The sequence below is a fragment of the Hyla sarda genome, chromosome 8 (assembly GCF_029499605.1).
Source record: "Hyla sarda isolate aHylSar1 chromosome 8, aHylSar1.hap1, whole genome shotgun sequence".
NCBI lineage: Eukaryota > Metazoa > Chordata > Amphibia > Anura > Hylidae > Hyla > Hyla sarda.
Window position 1 is genome coordinate 97,220,395 of NC_079196.1, and position 20,431 is coordinate 97,240,825.

Sequence of the window (20,431 nt, forward strand, 5' to 3'; positions counted from 1 at the left end):
TCTCTCACTCACTCGCTCACTAAGTCAGTCTCTCTCTCTCTCTCTCTCTTTTTCTTTTTATATATATTTTTTTCCGTCTTCTTCTTCTTCTTCTTCTTCAGACCCTGTCATAGCACTAATGCCTTTCCAATACCACCAGCAGATGGAGACACTCCATTGCAACATTGGTTGTGGGCAGCAGTTTCTAAAAACAAATGCCTCATGGCGGATTTCCCATCCATCAATGGATGGTAAATTTTGTTTTTATCATTCACTGACCACAGAAACCAATGCATGGTCAAGCAACAGCAATGACACACCCTTGTGTATAGGCATGAGACCCTCACGTCATTTAACAGGATTCAGCACCACCCACAAGACAGCTACCTGTCATGTCATGTCAAACCTGCACAGGTGTGCTAGATTATTATTATTTAGTTTTCTTTTATTTTTTTACACCAATCAGTGTGCAAACATGGTCATTAAAACGCTAAATGAATAGACGCTCATAAACCAGTCAGTGCAACTCATCATTTTGGTCTCCAATTCTCAAACTCAAATTCTCACCCACGGAGGATTAAATGAGAATCTTTCTTGTTTAACACTGGAATGGGGTGGTGCACTGTTCACTACCCGAAGATACTGCCACATCGGGTCAATGCATAGGGTGACAGAAGCAAGCTTCCAAATCAGCTCCCTTTCTCAAAAATCCATTTAATTTATGGTCCCCAGATAGGGAACGTATGTATCAGTATGTGCTCACAAGTCACCCAAGTGCAAGTATTCACACAAAAAAAAACGTGCCTCAGGATGCGATCTGTCGCAAGATCCTTTCTTTTTTTACACTTGATCTAAGCCAAAAGGCCTAGAGGGGATAACCGGGAAAGGGGTGGACCCAACCATGTCCCCTTCATGAGCACTCACATTACTCATAGGAATGGAAGGAAGGCTGGCAGCCAACCAGCCTCCCATACACTTTCTGGGTGGGTGGCAGTCAGCCACCCATACATACATACAGCACAGGCTAAACCCACATCATCACTTAAAAAAAGGACAGGCGACCATTGCACTCTGATGGAGCATTTAGCAATGCAATCCATAGCCTGGCTTTTGCCTGAACCCCCATCACTCCTCCTCTTGCATATAAGACAATATTTCAGATCTGCATATGAAAACAACACGCCTACCTTTGTTGCACATAGCTGCCTGCCTGTCTCTAGTTACCCCACTGGCTGTAGCTGCGTCCCTTCCGACATGGAATAACACCAACTGTAACGATAAACTGAAAATTAACAGTATAAACCTGCATCATTTTGGACTCTGGTATTTGCTGAATCCGGGTGACCTGACAACCGATGGTGGTGCCGCTGGTGATTCTGGCCTTCTTGGAATCTGTTGGGCCTATGTGTTAGCTCACACATCACTTGGGTATCCATGGTAACTACCACAACATGGTCATCTGCAGTTTACATCTAGCCCGTGGCATTGAATGGCATTTTAAAAGTGCTAAGGGTCCTGGTGCAATAATCCACCCATGAGGATCAGCCTCAACGGCTTTGTAGATTGCACTCATGTCAGCAACTCCATATACATTTTTTTTTCTTCATGCTTCTTTCTTCATCCTTTTTTCTTTCTGTCATTCAGACTTTCATTCATTCGATCTCTCTCACTCACTTGCTTTAACTCATTTGTTCTCACTCACTCACTCACTCAATCACTCACTCACTCATTCACTCTCACTCACTCTCACTCTCTCACTCACTCACTCGCTCACTAAGTCAGTCTCTCTCTCTCTTTCTCTTTTTCTTTTTATATATATTTTTTTCCGTCTTCTTCTTCTTCTTCTTCTTCAGACCCTGTCATAGCACTAATGCCTTTCCAATACCACCAGCAGATGGAGACACTCCATTGCAACATTGGTTGTGAGCAGCAGTTTCTAAAAACAAATGCCTCATGGCGGATTTCCCATCCATCAATGGATGGTAAATTTTGTTTTTATCATTCACTGACCACAGAAACCAATGCATGGTCAAGCAACAGCAATGACACACCCTTGTGTATAGGCATGAGACCCTCACGTCATTTAACAGGATTCAGCACCACCCACAAGACAGCTACCTGTCATGTCATGTCAAACCTGCACAGGTGTGCTAGATTATTATTATTTAGTTTTATTTTATTTTTTTACACCAATCAGTGTGCAAACATGGTCATTAAAACGCTAAATGAATAGACGTTCATAAACCAGTCAGTGCAACTCATCATTTTGGTCTCCAATTCTCAAACTCAAATTCTCACCCACGGAGGATTAAATGAGAATCTTTCTTGTTTAACACTGGAATGGGGTGGTGCACTGTTCACTACCCGAAGATACTGCCACATCGGGTCAATGCATAGGGTGACAGAAGCAAGCTTCCAAATCAGCTCCCTTTCTCAAAAATCCATTTAATTTATGGTCCCCAGATAGGGAACGTATGTATCAGTATGTGCTCACAAGTCACCCAAGTGCAAGTATTCACACAAAAAAAAACGTGCCTCAGGATGCGATCTGTCGCAAGATCCTTTCTTTTTTTACACTTGATCTAAGCCAAAAGGCCTAGAGGGGATAACCGGGAAAGGGGTGGACCCAACCATGTCCCCTTCATGAGCACTCACATTACTCATAGGAATGGAAGGAAGGCTGGCAGCCAACCAGCCTCCCATACACTCTCTGGGTGGGTGGCAGTCAGCCACCCATACATACATACAGCACAGGCTAAACCCACATCATCACTTAAAAAAAGGCTTCTTGGAATCTGTTGGGCCTATGTGTTAGCTCACACATCACTTGGGTATCCATGGTAACTACCACAACATGGTCATCTGCAGTTTACATCTAGCCCTAGAAGTGGCATTGAATGGCATTTTAAAAGTGCTAAGGGTCCTGGTGCAATAATCCTCCCATGAGGATCAGCCTCAACGGCTTTGTAGATTGCACTCATGTCAGCAACTCCATATACATTTTTTTTTCTTCATGCTTCTTTCTTCATCCTTTTTTCTTTCTGTCATTCAGACTTTCATTCATTCGATCTCTCTCACTCACTTGCTTTAACTCATTTTTTCTCACTCACTCACTCACTCACTCACTCAATCACTCACTCACTCATTCACTCTCACTCACTCTCACTCTCTCACTCACTCGCTCACTAAGTCAGTCTCTCTCTCTCTCTCTCTCTTTTTCTTTTTATATATATTTTTTTCCGTCTTCTTCTTCTTCTTCTTCTTCTTCAGACCCTGTCATAGCACTAATGCCTTTCCAATACCACCAGCAGATGGAGACACTCCATTGCAACATTGGTTGTGGGCAGCAGTTTCTAAAAACAAATGCCTCATGGCGGATTTCCCATCCATCAATGGATGGTAAATTTTGTTTTTATCATTCACTGACCACAGAAACCAATGCATGGTCAAACAACAGCAATGACACACCCTTGTGTATAGGCATGAGACCCTCACGTCATTTAACAGGATTCAGCACCACCCACAAGACAGCTACCTGTCATGTCATGTCAAACCTGCACAGGTGTGCTAGATTATTATTATTTAGTTTTCTTTTATTTTTTTACACCGATCAGTGTGCAAACATGGTCATTAAAACGCTAAATGAATAGACGCTCATAAACCAGTCAGTGCAACTCATCATTTTGGTCTCCAATTCTCAAACTCAAATTCTCACCCACGGAGGATTAAATGAGAATCTTTCTTGTTTAACACTGGAATGGGGTGGTGCACTGTTCACTACCCGAAGATACTGCCACATCGGGTCAATGCATAGGGTGACAGAAGCAAGCTTCCAAATCAGCTCCCTTTCTCAAAAATCCATTTAATTTATGGTCCCCAGATAGGGAACGTATGTATCAGTATGTGCTCACAAGTCACCCAAGTGCAAGTATTCACACAAAAAAAAACGTGCCTCAGGATGCGATCTGTCGCAAGATCCTTTCTTTTTTTACACTTGATCTAAGCCAAAAGGCCTAGAGGGGATAACCGGGAAAGGGGTGGACCCAACCATGTCCCCTTCATGAGCACTCACATTACTCATAGGAATGGAAGGAAGGCTGGCAGCCAACCAGCCTCCCATACACTCTCTGGGTGAGTGGCAGTCAGCCACCCATACATACATACAGCACAGGCTAAACCCACATCATCACTTAAAAAAAGGACAGGCGACCATTGCACTCTGATGGAGCATTTAGCAATGCAATCCATAGCCTGGCTTTTGCCTGAACCCCCATCACTCCTCCTCTTGCATATAAGACAATATTTCAGATCTGCATATGAAAACAACACGCCTACCTTTGTTGCACATAGCTGCCTGCCTGTCTCTAGTTACCCCACTGGCTGTAGCTGCGTCCCTTCCGACATGGAATAACACCAACTGTAACGATAAACTGAAAATTAACAGTATAAACCTGCATCATTTTGGACTCTGGTATTTGCTGAATCCGGGTGACCTGACAACCGATGGTGGTGCCGCTGGTGATTCTGGCCTTCTTGGAATCTGTTGGGCCTATGTGTTAGCTCACACATCACTTGGGTATCCATGGTAACTACCACAACATGGTCATCTGCAGTTTACATCTAGCCCTAGAAGTGGCATTGAATGGCATTTTAAAAGTGCTAAGGGTCCTGGTGCAATAATCCTCCCATGAGGATCAGCCTCAACGGCTTTGTAGATTGCACTCATGTCAGCAACTCCATATACATTTTTTTTTCTTCATGCTTCTTTCTTCATCCTTTTTTCTTTCTGTCATTCAGACTTTCATTCATTCGATCTCTCTCACTCACTTGCTTTAACTCATTTGTTCTCACTCACTCACTCAATCACTCACTCACTCATTCACTCTCACTCACTCTCACTCTCTCACTCACTCGCTCACTAAGTCAGTCTCTCTCTCTCTCTCTCTTTTTCTTTTTATATATATTTTTTTCCGTCTTCTTCTTCTTCTTCTTCTTCTTCAGACCCTGTCATAGCACTAATGCCTTTCCAATACCACCAGCAGATGGAGACACTCCATTGCAACATTGGTTGTGAGCAGCAGTTTCTAAAAACAAATGCCTCATGGCGGATTTCCCATCCATCAATGGATGGTAAATTTTGTTTTTATCATTCACTGACCACAGAAACCAATGCATGGTCAAGCAACAGCAATGACACACCCTTGTGTATAGGCATGAGACCCTCACGTCATTTAACAGGATTCAGCACCACCCACAAGACAGCTACCTGTCATGTCATGTCAAACCTGCACAGGTGTGCTAGATTATTATTATTTAGTTTTCTTTTATTTTTTTACACCAATCAGTGTGCAAACATGGTCATTAAAACGCTAAATGAATAGACGTTCATAAACCAGTCAGTGCAACTCATCATTTTGGTCTCCAATTCTCAAACTCAAATTCTCACCCACGGAGGATTAAATGAGAATCTTTCTTGTTTAACACTGGAATGGGGTGGTGCACTGTTCACTACCCGAAGATACTGCCACATCGGGTCAATGCATAGGGCGACAGAAGCAAGCTTCCAAATCAGCTCCCTTTCTCAAAAATCCATTTAATTTTTGGTCCCCAGATAGGGAACGTATGTATCAGTATGTGCTCACAAGTCACCCAAGTGCAAGTATTCACACAAAAAAAAACGTGCCTCAGGATGCGATCTGTCGCAAGATCCTTTCTTTTTTTACACTTGATCTAAGCCAAAAGGCCTAGAGGGGATAACCGGGAAAGGGGTGGACCCAACCATGTCCCCTTCATGAGCACTCACATTACTCATAGGAATGGAAGGAAGGCTGGCAGCCAACCAGCCTCCCATACACTCTCTGGGTGGGTGGCAGTCAGCCACCCATACATACATACAGCACAGGCTAAACCCACATCATCACTTAAAAAAAGGCTTCTTGGAATCTGTTGGGCCTATGTGTTAGCTCACACATCACTTGGGTATCCATGGTAACTACCACAACATGGTCATCTGCAGTTTACATCTAGCCCTAGAAGTGGCATTGAATGGCATTTTAAAAGTGCTAAGGGTCCTGGTGCAATAATCCTCCCATGAGGATCAGCCTCAACGGCTTTGTAGATTGCACTCATGTCAGCAACTCCATATACATTTTTTTTTCTTCATGCTTCTTTCTTCATCCTTTTTTCTTTCTGTCATTCAGACTTTCATTCATTCGATCTCTCTCACTCACTTGCTTTAACTCATTTGTTCTCACTCACTCACTCACTCAATCACTCACTCACTCATTCACTCTCACTCACTCTCACTCTCTCACTCACTCGCTCACTAAGTCAGTCTCTCTCTCTCTCTCTCTCTTTTTCTTTTTATATATATTTTTTTCCGTCTTCTTCTTCTTCTTCAGACCCTGTCATAGCACTAATGCCTTTCCAATACCACCAGCAGATGGAGACACTCCATTGCAACATTGGTTGTGAGCAGCAGTTTCTAAAAACAAATGCCTCATGGCGGATTTCCCATCCATCAATGGATGGTAAATTTTGTTTTTATCATTCACTGACCACAGAAACCAATGCATGGTCAAGCAACAGCAATGACACACCCTTGTGTATAGGCATGAGACCCTCACGTCATTTAACAGGATTCAGCACCACCCACAAGACAGCTACCTGTCATGTCATGTCAAACCTGCACAGGTGTGCTAGATTATTATTATTTAGTTTTCTTTTATTTTTTTACACCAATCAGTGTGCAAACATGGTCATTAAAACGCTAAATGAATAGACGTTCATAAACCAGTCAGTGCAACTCATCATTTTGGTCTCCAATTCTCAAACTCAAATTCTCACCCACGGAGGATTAAATGAGAATCTTTCTTGTTTAACACTGGAATGGGGTGGTGCACTGTTCACTACCCGAAGATACTGCCACATCGGGTCAATGCATAGGGCGACAGAAGCAAGCTACCAAATCAGCTCCCTTTCTCAAAAATCCATTTAATTTATGGTCCCCAGATAGGAAACGTATGTATCAGTATGTGCTCACAAGTCACCCAAGTGCAAGTATTCACACAAAAAAAAAAAAAAAACGTGCCTCAGGATGCGATCTGTCGCAAGATCCTTTCTTTTTTTACACTTGATCTAAGCCAAAAGGCCTAGAGGGGATAACCGGGAAAGGGGTGGACCCAACCATGTCCCCTTCATGAGCACTCACATTACTCATAGGAATGGAAGGAAGGCTGGCAGCCAACCAGCCTCCCATACACTCTCTGGGTGGGTGGCAGTCAGCCACCCATACATACATACAGCACAGGCTAAACCCACATCATCACTTAAAAAAAGGCTTCTTGGAATCTGTTGGGCCTATGTGTTAGCTCACACATCACTTGGGTATCCATGGTAACTACCACAACATGGTCATCTGCAGTTTACATCTAGCCCTAGAAGTGGCATTGAATGGCATTTTAAAAGTGCTAAGGGTCCTGGTGCAATAATCCTCCCATGAGGATCAGCCTCAACGGCTTTGTAGATTGCACTCATGTCAGCAACTCCATATACATTTTTTTTTCTTCATGCTTCTTTCTTCATCCTTTTTTCTTTCTGTCATTCAGACTTTCATTCATTCGATCTCTCTCACTCACTTGCTTTAACTCATTTTTTCTCACTCACTCACTCACTCACTCACTCATTCACTCTCACTCACTCTCACTCTCTCACTCACTCGCTCACTAAGTCAGTCTCTCTCTCTCTCTCTCTCTTTTTCTTTTTATATATATTTTTTTCCGTCTTCTTCTTCTTCTTCTTCTTCAGACCCTGTCATAGCACTAATGCCTTTCCAATACCACCAGCAGATGGAGACACTCCATTGCAACATTGGTTGTGGGCAGCAGTTTCTAAAAACAAATGCCTCATGGCGGATTTCCCATCCATCAATGGATGGTAAATTTTGTTTTTATCATTCACTGACCACAGAAACCAATGCATGGTCAAACAACAGCAATGACACACCCTTGTGTATAGGCATGAGACCCTCACGTCATTTAACAGGATTCAGCACCACCCACAAGACAGCTACCTGTCATGTCATGTCAAACCTGCACAGGTGTGCTAGATTATTATTATTTAGTTTTCTTTTATTTTTTTACACCGATCAGTGTGCAAACATGGTCATTAAAACGCTAAATGAATAGACGCTCATAAACCAGTCAGTGCAACTCATCATTTTGGTCTCCAATTCTCAAACTCAAATTCTCACCCACGGAGGATTAAATGAGAATCTTTCTTGTTTAACACTGGAATGGGGTGGTGCACTGTTCACTACCCGAAGATACTGCCACATCGGGTCAATGCATAGGGCGACAGAAGCAAGCTTCCAAATCAGCTCCCTTTCTCAAAAATCCATTTAATTTATGGTCCCCAGATAGGGAACGTATGTATCAGTATGTGCTCACAAGTCACCCAAGTGCAAGTATTCACACAAAAAAAAACGTGCCTCAGGATGCGATCTGTCGCAAGATCCTTTCTTTTTTTACACTTGATCTAAGCCAAAAGGCCTAGAGGGGATAACCGGGAAAGGGTAGGACCCAACCATGTCCCCTTCATGAGCACTCACATTACTCATAGGAATGGAAGGAAGGCTGGCAGCCAACCAGCCTCCCATACACTCTCTGGGTGAGTGGCAGTCAGCCACCCATACATACATACAGCACAGGCTAAACCCACATCATCACTTAAAAAAAGGACAGGCGACCATTGCACTCTGATGGAGCATTTAGCAATGCAATCCATAGCCTGGCTTTTGCCTGAACCCCCATCACTCCTCCTCTTGCATATAAGACAATATTTCAGATCTGCATATGAAAACAACACGCCTACCTTTGTTGCACATAGCTGCCTGCCTGTCTCTAGTTACCCCACTGGCTGTAGCTGCGTCCCTTCCGACATGGAATAACACCAACTGTAACGATAAACTGAAAATTAACAGTATAAACCTGCATCATTTTGGACTCTGGTATTTGCTGAATCCGGGTGACCTGACAACCGATGGTGGTGCCGCTGGTGATTCTGGCCTTCTTGGAATCTGTTGGGCCTATGTGTTAGCTCACACATCACTTGGGTATCCATGGTAACTACCACAACATGGTCATCTGCAGTTTACATCTAGCCCTAGAAGTGGCATTGAATGGCATTTTAAAAGTGCTAAGGGTCCTGGTGCAATAATCCTCCCATGAGGATCAGCCTCAACGGCTTTGTAGATTGCACTCATGTCAGCAACTCCATATACATTTTTTTTTCTTCATGCTTCTTTCTTCATCCTTTTTTCTTTCTGTCATTCAGACTTTCATTCATTCGATCTCTCTCACTCACTTGCTTTAACTCATTTGTTCTCACTCACTCACTCAATCACTCACTCACTCATTCACTCTCACTCACTCTCACTCTCTCACTCACTCGCTCACTAAGTCAGTCTCTCTCTCTCTCTCTCTTTTTCTTTTTATATATATTTTTTTCCGTCTTCTTCTTCTTCTTCTTCTTCTTCAGACCCTGTCATAGCACTAATGCCTTTCCAATACCACCAGCAGATGGAGACACTCCATTGCAACATTGGTTGTGAGCAGCAGTTTCTAAAAACAAATGCCTCATGGCGGATTTCCCATCCATCAATGGATGGTAAATTTTGTTTTTATCATTCACTGACCACAGAAACCAATGCATGGTCAAGCAACAGCAATGACACACCCTTGTGTATAGGCATGAGACCCTCACGTCATTTAACAGGATTCAGCACCACCCACAAGACAGCTACCTGTCATGTCATGTCAAACCTGCACAGGTGTGCTAGATTATTATTATTTAGTTTTCTTTTATTTTTTTACACCAATCAGTGTGCAAACATGGTCATTAAAACGCTAAATGAATAGACGTTCATAAACCAGTCAGTGCAACTCATCATTTTGGTCTCCAATTCTCAAACTCAAATTCTCACCCACGGAGGATTAAATGAGAATCTTTCTTGTTTAACACTGGAATGGGGTGGTGCACTGTTCACTACCCGAAGATACTGCCACATCGGGTCAATGCATAGGGCGACAGAAGCAAGCTACCAAATCAGCTCCCTTTCTCAAAAATCCATTTAATTTATGGTCCCCAGATAGGAAACGTATGTATCAGTATGTGCTCACAAGTCACCCAAGTGCAAGTATTCACACAAAAAAAAAAAAAAAACGTGCCTCAGGATGCGATCTGTCGCAAGATCCTTTCTTTTTTTACACTTGATCTAAGCCAAAAGGCCTAGAGGGGATAACCGGGAAAGGGGTGGACCCAACCATGTCCCCTTCATGAGCACTCACATTACTCATAGGAATGGAAGGAAGGCTGGCAGCCAACCAGCCTCCCATACACTCTCTGGGTGGGTGGCAGTCAGCCACCCATACATACATACAGCACAGGCTAAACCCACATCATCACTTAAAAAAAGGCTTCTTGGAATCTGTTGGGCCTATGTGTTAGCTCACACATCACTTGGGTATCCATGGTAACTACCACAACATGGTCATCTGCAGTTTACATCTAGCCCTAGAAGTGGCATTGAATGGCATTTTAAAAGTGCTAAGGGTCCTGGTGCAATAATCCTCCCATGAGGATCAGCCTCAACGGCTTTGTAGATTGCACTCATGTCAGCAACTCCATATACATTTTTTTTTCTTCATGCTTCTTTCTTCATCCTTTTTTCTTTCTGTCATTCAGACTTTCATTCATTCGATCTCTCTCACTCACTTGCTTTAACTCATTTTTTCTCACTCACTCACTCACTCACTCACTCATTCACTCTCACTCACTCTCACTCTCTCACTCACTCGCTCACTAAGTCAGTCTCTCTCTCTCTCTCTCTCTTTTTCTTTTTATATATATTTTTTTCCGTCTTCTTCTTCTTCTTCTTCTTCAGACCCTGTCATAGCACTAATGCCTTTCCAATACCACCAGCAGATGGAGACACTCCATTGCAACATTGGTTGTGGGCAGCAGTTTCTAAAAACAAATGCCTCATGGCGGATTTCCCATCCATCAATGGATGGTAAATTTTGTTTTTATCATTCACTGACCACAGAAACCAATGCATGGTCAAACAACAGCAATGACACACCCTTGTGTATAGGCATGAGACCCTCACGTCATTTAACAGGATTCAGCACCACCCACAAGACAGCTACCTGTCATGTCATGTCAAACCTGCACAGGTGTGCTAGATTATTATTATTTAGTTTTCTTTTATTTTTTTACACCGATCAGTGTGCAAACATGGTCATTAAAACGCTAAATGAATAGACGCTCATAAACCAGTCAGTGCAACTCATCATTTTGGTCTCCAATTCTCAAACTCAAATTCTCACCCACGGAGGATTAAATGAGAATCTTTCTTGTTTAACACTGGAATGGGGTGGTGCACTGTTCACTACCCGAAGATACTGCCACATCGGGTCAATGCATAGGGCGACAGAAGCAAGCTTCCAAATCAGCTCCCTTTCTCAAAAATCCATTTAATTTATGGTCCCCAGATAGGGAACGTATGTATCAGTATGTGCTCACAAGTCACCCAAGTGCAAGTATTCACACAAAAAAAAACGTGCCTCAGGATGCGATCTGTCGCAAGATCCTTTCTTTTTTTACACTTGATCTAAGCCAAAAGGCCTAGAGGGGATAACCGGGAAAGGGTAGGACCCAACCATGTCCCCTTCATGAGCACTCACATTACTCATAGGAATGGAAGGAAGGCTGGCAGCCAACCAGCCTCCCATACACTCTCTGGGTGAGCCACCCATACATACATACAGCACAGGCTAAACCCACATCATCACTTAAAAAAAGGACAGGCGACCATTGCACTCTGATGGAGCATTTAGCAATGCAATCCATAGCCTGGCTTTTGCCTGAACCCCCATCACTCCTCCTCTTGCATATAAGACAATATTTCAGATCTGCATATGAAAACAACACGCCTACCTTTGTTGCACATAGCTGCCTGCCTGTCTCTAGTTACCCCACTGGCTGTAGCTGCGTCCCTTCCGACATGGAATAACACCAACTGTAACGATAAACTGAAAATTAACAGTATAAACCTGCATCATTTTGGACTCTGGTATTTGCTGAATCCGGGTGACCTGACAACCGATGGTGGTGCCGCTGGTGATTCTGGCCTTCTTGGAATCTGTTGGGCCTATGTGTTAGCTCACACATCACTTGGGTATCCATGGTAACTACCACAACATTGTCATCTGCAGTTTACATCTAGCCCTAGAAGTGGCATTGAATGGCATTTTAAAAGTGCTAAGGGTCCTGGTGCAATAATCCTCCCATGAGGATCAGCCTCAACGGCTTTGTAGATTGCACTCATGTCAGCAACTCCATATACATTTTTTTTTCTTCATGCTTCTTTCTTCATCCTTTTTTCTTTCTGTCATTCAGACTTTCATTCATTCGATCTCTCTCACTCACTTGCTTTAACTCATTTGTTCTCACTCACTCACTCAATCACTCACTCACTCATTCACTCTCACTCACTCTCACTCTCTCACTCACTCGCTCACTAAGTCAGTCTCTCTCTCTCTCTCTCTTTTTCTTTTTATATATATTTTTTTCCGTCTTCTTCTTCTTCTTCTTCTTCTTCAGACCCTGTCATAGCACTAATGCCTTTCCAATACCACCAGCAGATGGAGACACTCCATTGCAACATTGGTTGTGAGCAGCAGTTTCTAAAAACAAATGCCTCATGGCGGATTTCCCATCCATCAATGGATGGTAAATTTTGTTTTTATCATTCACTGACCACAGAAACCAATGCATGGTCAAGCAACAGCAATGACACACCCTTGTGTATAGGCATGAGACCCTCACGTCATTTAACAGGATTCAGCACCACCCACAAGACAGCTACCTGTCATGTCATGTCAAACCTGCACAGGTGTGCAACACTGGAATGGGGTGGTGCACTGTTCACTACCCGAAGATACTGCCACATCGGGTCAATGCATAGGGCGACAGAAGCAAGCTTCCAAATCAGCTCCCTTTCTCAAAAATCCATTTAATTTATGGTCCCCAGATAGGGAACGTATGTATCAGTATGTGCTCACAAGTCACCCAAGTGCAAGTATTCACACAAAAAAAAACGTGCCTCAGGATGCGATCTGTCGCAAGATCCTTTCTTTTTTTACACTTGATCTAAGCCAAAAGGCCTAGAGGGGATAACCGGGAAAGGGGTGGACCCAACCATGTCCCCTTCATGAGCACTCACATTACTCATAGGAATGGAAGGAAGGCTGGCAGCCAACCAGCCTCCCATACACTCTCTGGGTGGGTGGCAGTCAGCCACCCATACATACATACAGCACAGGCTAAACCCACATCATCACTTAAAAAAAGGCTTCTTGGAATCTGTTGGGCCTATGTGTTAGCTCACACATCACTTGGGTATCCATGGTAACTACCACAACATGGTCATCTGCAGTTTACATCTAGCCCTAGAAGTGGCATTGAATGGCATTTTAAAAGTGCTAAGGGTCCTGGTGCAATAATCCTCCCATGAGGATCAGCCTCAACGGCTTTGTAGATTGCACTCATGTCAGCAACTCCATATACATTTTTTTTTCTTCATGCTTCTTTCTTCATCCTTTTTTCTTTCTGTCATTCAGACTTTCATTCATTCGATCTCTCTCACTCACTTGCTTTAACTCATTTGTTCTCACTCACTCACTCACTCAATCACTCACTCACTCATTCACTCTCACTCACTCTCACTCTCTCACTCACTCGCTCACTAAGTCAGTCTCTCTCTCTCTCTCTTTTTCTTTTTATATATATTTTTTTCCGTCTTCTTCTTCTTCTTCAGACCCTGTCATAGCACTAATGCCTTTCCAATACCACCAGCAGATGGAGACACTCCATTGCAACATTGGTTGTGAGCAGCAGTTTCTAAAAACAAATGCCTCATGGCGGATTTCCCATCCATCAATGGATGGTAAATTTTGTTTTTATCATTCACTGACCACAGAAACCAATGCATGGTCAAGCAACAGCAATGACACACCCTTGTGTATAGGCATGAGACCCTCACGTCATTTAACAGGATTCAGCACCACCCACAAGACAGCTACCTGTCATGTCATGTCAAACCTGCACAGGTGTGCTAGATTATTATTATTTAGTTTTCTTTTATTTTTTTACACCAATCAGTGTGCAAACATGGTCATTAAAACGCTAAATGAATAGACGTTCATAAACCAGTCAGTGCAACTCATCATTTTGGTCTCCAATTCTCAAACTCAAATTCTCACCCACGGAGGATTAAATGAGAATCTTTCTTGTTTAACACTGGAATGGGGTGGTGCACTGTTCACTACCCGAAGATACTGCCACATCGGGTCAATGCATAGGGCGACAGAAGCAAGCTACCAAATCAGCTCCCTTTCTCAAAAATCCATTTAATTTATGGTCCCCAGATAGGGAACGTATGTATCAGTATGTGCTCACAAGTCACCCAAGTGCAAGTATTCACACAAAAAAAAAAAAAAAAACGTGCCTCAGGATGCGATCTGTCGCAAGATCCTTTCTTTTTTTACACTTGATCTAAGCCAAAAGGCCTAGAGGGGATAACCGGGAAAGGGGTGGACCCAACCATGTCCCCTTCATGAGCACTCACATTACTCATAGGAATGGAAGGAAGGCTGGCAGCCAACCAGCCTCCCATACACTCTCTGGGTGGGTGGCAGTCAGCCACCCATACATACATACAGCACAGGCTAAACCCACATCATCACTTAAAAAAAGGCTTCTTGGAATCTGTTGGGCCTATGTGTTAGCTCACACATCACTTGGGTATCCATGGTAACTACCACAACATGGTCATCTGCAGTTTACATCTAGCCCTAGAAGTGGCATTGAATGGCATTTTAAAAGTGCTAAGGGTCCTGGTGCAATAATCCTCCCATGAGGATCAGCCTCAACGGCTTTGTAGATTGCACTCATGTCAGCAACTCCATATACATTTTTTTTTCTTCATGCTTCTTTCTTCATCCTTTTTTCTTTCTGTCATTCAGACTTTCATTCATTCGATCTCTCTCACTCACTTGCTTTAACTCATTTTTTCTCACTCACTCACTCACTCACTCACTCACTCAATCACTCACTCACTCATTCACTCTCACTCACTCTCACTCTCTCACTCACTCGCTCACTAAGTCAGTCTCTCTCTCTCTCTCTCTTTTTCTTTTTATATATATTTTTTCCGTCTTCTTCTTCTTCTTCTTCAGACCCTGTCATAGCACTAATGCCTTTCCAATACCACCAGCAGATGGAGACACTCCATTGCAACATTGGTTGTGAGCAGCAGTTTCTAAAAACAAATGCCTCATGGCGGATTTCCCATCCATCAATGGATGGTAAATTTTGTTTTTATCATTCACTGACCACAGAAACCAATGCATGGTCAAGCAACAGCAATGACACACCCTTGTGTATAGGCATGAGACCCTCATGTCATTTAACAGGATTCAGCACCACCCACAAGACAGCTACCTATCATGTCATGTCAAACCTGCACAGGTGTGCTAGATTATTATTATTTAGTTTTATTTTATTTTTTTACACCAATCAGTGTGCAAACATGGTCATTAAAACGCTAAATGAATAGACGTTCATAAACCAGTCAGTGCAACTCATCATTTTGGTCTCCAATTCTCAAACTCAAATTCTCACCCACGGAGGATTAAATGAGAATCTTTCTTGTTTAACACTGGAATGGGGTGGTGCACTGTTCACTACCCGAAGATACTGCCACATCGGGTCAATGCATAGGGCGACAGAAGCAAGCTTCCAAATCAGCTCCCTTTCTCAAAAATCCGTTTAATTTATGGTCCCCAGATAGGGAACGTATGTATCAGTATGTGCTCACAAGTCACCGAAGTGCAAGTATTCACACAAAAAAAAACGTGCCTCAGGATGCGATCTGTCGCAAGATCCTTTCTTTTTTTACACTTGATCTAAGCCAAAAGGCCTAGAGGGGATAACCGGGAAAGGGGTGGACCCAACCATGTCCCCTTCATGAGCACTCACATTACTCATAGGAATGGAAGGAAGGCTGGCAGCCAACCAGCCTCCCATACACTTTCTGGGTGGGTGGCAGTCAGCCACCCATACATACATACAGCACAGGCTAAACCCACATCATCACTTAAAAAAAGGACAGGCGACCATTGCACTCTGATGGAGCATTTAGAAATGCAATCCATAGCCTGGCTTTTGCCTGAACCCCCATCACTCCTCCTCTTGCATATAAGACAATATTTCAGATCTGCATATGAAAACAACACGCCTACCTTTGTTGCACATAGCTGCCTGCCTGTCTCTAGTTACCCCACTGGCTGTAGCTGCGTCCCTTCCGACATGGAATAACACCAACTGTAACGATAAACTGAAAATTAACAGTATAAACCTGCATCATTTTGGACTCTGGTATTTGCTGAATCCGGGTGACCTGACAATCGATGGTGGTGCCGCTGGTGATTCTGGCCTTCTTGGAATCTGTTGGGCCTATGTGTTAGCTCACACATCACTTGGGTATCCATGGTAACTACCACAACATGGTCATCTGCAGTTTACATCTAGCCCGTGGCATTGAATGGCATTTTAAAAGTGCTAAGGGTCCTGGTGCAATAATCCTCCCATGAGGATCAGCCTCAACGGCTTTGTAGATTGCACTCATGTCAGCAACTCCATATACATTTTTTTTTCTTCATGCTTCTTTCTTCATCCTTTTTTCTTTCTGTCATTCAGACTTTCATTCATTCGATCTCTCTCACTCACTTGCTTTAACTCATTTGTTCTCACTCACTCACTCACTCAATCACTCACTCACTCATTCACTCTCACTCACTCTCATTCTCTCACTCACTCGCTCACTAAGTCAGTCTCTCTCTCTCTCTCTTTTTCTTTTTATATATATTTTTTTCCGTCTTCTTCTTCTTCTTCTTCAGACCCTGTCATAGCACTAATGCCTTTCCAATACCACCAGCAGATGGAGACACTCCATTGCAACATTGGTTGTGAGCAGCAGTTTCTAAAAACAAATGCCTCATGGCGGATTTCCCATCCATCAATGGATGGTAAATTTTGTTTTTATCATTCACTGACCACAGAAACCAATGCATGGTCAAGCAACAGCAATGACACACCCTTGTGTATAGGCATGAGACCCTCATGTCATTTAACAGGATTCAGCACCACCCACAAGACAGCTACCTGTCATGTCATGTCAAACCTGCACAGGTGTGCTAGATTATTATTATTTAGTTTTATTTTATTTTTTTACACCAATCAGTGTGCAAACATGGTCATTAAAACGCTAAATGAATAGACGTTCATAAACCAGTCAGTGCAACTCATCATTTTGGTCTCCAATTCTCAAACTCAAATTCTCACCCACGGAGGATTAAATGAGAATCTTTCTTGTTTAACACTGGAATGGGGTGGTGCACTGTTCACTACCCGAAGATACTGCCACATCGGGTCAATGCATAGGGCGACAGAAGCAAGCTTCCAAATCAGCTCCCTTTCTCAAAAATCCATTTAATTTATGGTCCCCAGATAGGGAACGTATGTATCAGTATGTGCTCACAAGTCACCCAAGTGCAAGTATTCACACAAAAAAAAAAAAAAACGTGCCTCAGGATGCGATCTGTCGCAAGATCCTTTCTTTTTTTACACTTGATCTAAGCCAAAAGGCCTAGAGGGGATAACCGGGAAAGGGGTGGACCCAACCATGTCCCCTTCATGAGCACTCACATTACTCATAGGAATGGAAGGAAGGCTGGCAGCCAACCAGCCTCCCATACACTTTCTGGGTGGGTGGCAGTCAGCCACCCATACATACATACAGCACAGGCTAAACCCACATCATCACTTAAAAAAAGGACAGGCGACCATTGCACTCTGATGGAGCATTTAGCAATGCAATCCATAGCCTGGCTTTTGCCTGAACCCCCATCACTCCTCCTCTTGCATATAAGACAATATTTCAGATCTGCATATGAAAACAACACGCCTACCTTTGTTGCACATAGCTGCCTGCCTGTCTCTAGTTACCCCACTGGCTGTAGCTGCGTCCCTTCCGACATGGAATAACACCAACTGTAACGATAAACTGAAAATTAACAGTATAAACCTGCATCATTTTGGACTCTGGTATTTGCTGAATCCGGGTGACCTGACAATCGATGGTGGTGCCGCTGGTGATTCTGGCCTTCTTGGAATCTGTTGGGCCTATGTGTTAGCTCACACATCACTTGGGTATCCATGGTAACTACCACAACATGGTCATCTGCAGTTTACATCTAGCCCGTGGCATTGAATGGCATTTTAAAAGTGCTAAGGGTCCTGGTGCAATAATCCTCCCATGAGGATCAGCCTCAACGGCTTTGTAGATTGCACTCATGTCAGCAACTCCATATACATTTTTTTTTCTTCATGCTTCTTTCTTCATCCTTTTTTCTTTCTGTCATTCAGACTTTCATTCATTCGATCTCTCTCACTCACTTGCTTTAACTCATTTGTTCTCACTCACTCACTCACTCAATCACTCACTCTCACTCTCTCACTCACTCGCTCACTAAGTCAGTCTCTCTCTCTCTCTCTCTTTTTCTTTTTATATATATTTTTTCCGTCTTCTTCTTCTTCTTCAGACCCTGTCATAGCACTAATGCCTTTCCAATACCACCAGCAGATGGAGACACTCCATTGCAACATTGGTTGTGAGCAGCAGTTTCTAAAAACAAATGCCTCATGGCGGATTTCCCATCCATCAATGGATGGTAAATTTTGTTTTTATCATTCACTGACCACAGAAACCAATGCATGGTCAAGCAACAGCAATGACACACCCTTGTGTATAGGCATGAGACCCTCATGTCATTTAACAGGATTCAGCACCACCCACAAGACAGCTACCTGTCATGTCATGTCAAACCTGCACAGGTGTGCTAGATTATTATTATTTAGTTTTATTTTATTTTTTTACACCAATCAGTGTGCAAACATGGTCATTAAAACGCTAAATGAATAGACGTTCATAAACCAGTCAGTGCAACTCATCATTTTGGTCTCCAATTCTCAAACTCAAATTCTCACCCACGGAGGATTAAATGAGAATCTTTCTTGTTTAACACTGGAATGGGGTGGTGCACTGTTCACTACCCGAAGATACTGCCACATCGGGTCAATGCATAGGGCGACAGAAGCAAGCTTCCAAATCAGCTCCCTTTCTCAAAAATCCATTTAATTTATGGTCCCCAGATAGGGAACGTATGTATCAGTATGTGCTCACAAGTCACCCAAGTGCAAGTATTCACACAAAAAAAAAAAAACGTGCCTCAGGATGCGATCTGTCGCAAGATCCTTTCTTTTTTTACACTTGATCTAAGCCAAAAGGCCTAGAGGGGATAACCGGGAAAGGGGTGGACCCAACCATGTCCCCTTCATGAGCACTCACATTACTCATAGGAATGGAAGGAAGGCTGGCAGCCAACCAGCCTCCCATACACTTTCTGGGTGGGTGGCAGTCAGCCACCCATACATACATACAGCACAGGCTAAACCCACATCATCACTTAAAAAAAGGACAGGCGACCATTGCACTCTGATGGAGCATTTAGCAATGCAATCCATAGCCTGGCTTTTGCCTGAACCCCCATCACTCCTCCTCTTGCATATAAGACAATATTTCAGATCTGCATATGAAAACAACACGCCTACCTTTGTTGCACATAGCTGCCTGCCTGTCTCTAGTTACCCCACTGGCTGTAGCTGCGTCCCTTCCGACATGGAATAACACCAACTGTAACGATAAACTGAAAATTAACAGTATAAACCTGCATCATTTTGGACTCTGGTATTTGCTGAATCCGGGTGACCTGACAATCGATGGTGGTGCCGCTGGTGATTCTGGCCTTCTTGGAATCTGTTGGGCCTATGTGTTAGCTCACACATCACTTGGGTATCCATGGTAACTACCACAACATGGTCATCTGCAGTTTACATCTAGCCCGTGGCATTGAATGGCATTTTAAAAGTGCTAAGGGTCCTGGTGCAATAATCCTCCCATGAGGATCAGCCTCAACGGCTTTGTAGATTGCACTCATGTCAGCAACTCCATATACATTTTTTTTTCTTCATGCTTCTTTCTTCATCCTTTTTTCTTTCTGTCATTCAGACTTTCATTCATTCGATCTCTCTCACTCACTTGCTTTAACTCATTTGTTCTCACTCACTCACTCAATCACTCACTCACTCATTCACTCTCACTCACTCGCTCACTAAGTCAGTCTCTCTCTCTCTCTCTCTTTTTCTTTTTATATATATTTTTTTCCGTCTTCTTCTTCTTCTTCTTCAGACCCTGTCATAGCACTAATGC

General features: G+C 43.2%; 13 pseudogenes; all 13 read right to left on the minus strand.

The window, feature by feature from the left end:
- Window positions 1-591: 591 nt before the first annotated feature.
- LOC130289324 (U2 spliceosomal RNA) lies at window positions 592-855 on the minus strand (annotated as a pseudogene).
- A 1,467-nt stretch (window positions 856-2,322) lies between these two features.
- LOC130289325 (U2 spliceosomal RNA) lies at window positions 2,323-2,586 on the minus strand (annotated as a pseudogene).
- A 1,153-nt stretch (window positions 2,587-3,739) lies between these two features.
- LOC130289327 (U2 spliceosomal RNA) lies at window positions 3,740-4,003 on the minus strand (annotated as a pseudogene).
- Window positions 4,004-5,470: 1,467 nt separating this feature from the next.
- Window positions 5,471-5,734, minus strand: LOC130288384 (U2 spliceosomal RNA; annotated as a pseudogene).
- Window positions 5,735-6,870: 1,136 nt separating this feature from the next.
- On the minus strand, window positions 6,871-7,141 carry LOC130289705 (U2 spliceosomal RNA; annotated as a pseudogene).
- A 1,134-nt stretch (window positions 7,142-8,275) lies between these two features.
- LOC130285702 (U2 spliceosomal RNA) lies at window positions 8,276-8,539 on the minus strand (annotated as a pseudogene).
- A 1,467-nt stretch (window positions 8,540-10,006) lies between these two features.
- Window positions 10,007-10,277, minus strand: LOC130289706 (U2 spliceosomal RNA; annotated as a pseudogene).
- A 1,134-nt stretch (window positions 10,278-11,411) lies between these two features.
- On the minus strand, window positions 11,412-11,675 carry LOC130285704 (U2 spliceosomal RNA; annotated as a pseudogene).
- Window positions 11,676-12,952: 1,277 nt separating this feature from the next.
- On the minus strand, window positions 12,953-13,216 carry LOC130285705 (U2 spliceosomal RNA; annotated as a pseudogene).
- A 1,132-nt stretch (window positions 13,217-14,348) lies between these two features.
- LOC130289561 (U2 spliceosomal RNA) lies at window positions 14,349-14,620 on the minus strand (annotated as a pseudogene).
- A 1,148-nt stretch (window positions 14,621-15,768) lies between these two features.
- On the minus strand, window positions 15,769-16,032 carry LOC130288483 (U2 spliceosomal RNA; annotated as a pseudogene).
- Window positions 16,033-17,490: 1,458 nt separating this feature from the next.
- LOC130288661 (U2 spliceosomal RNA) lies at window positions 17,491-17,760 on the minus strand (annotated as a pseudogene).
- Window positions 17,761-19,194: 1,434 nt separating this feature from the next.
- On the minus strand, window positions 19,195-19,462 carry LOC130288490 (U2 spliceosomal RNA; annotated as a pseudogene).
- Between the last annotated feature and the right edge of the window lie 969 nt (window positions 19,463-20,431).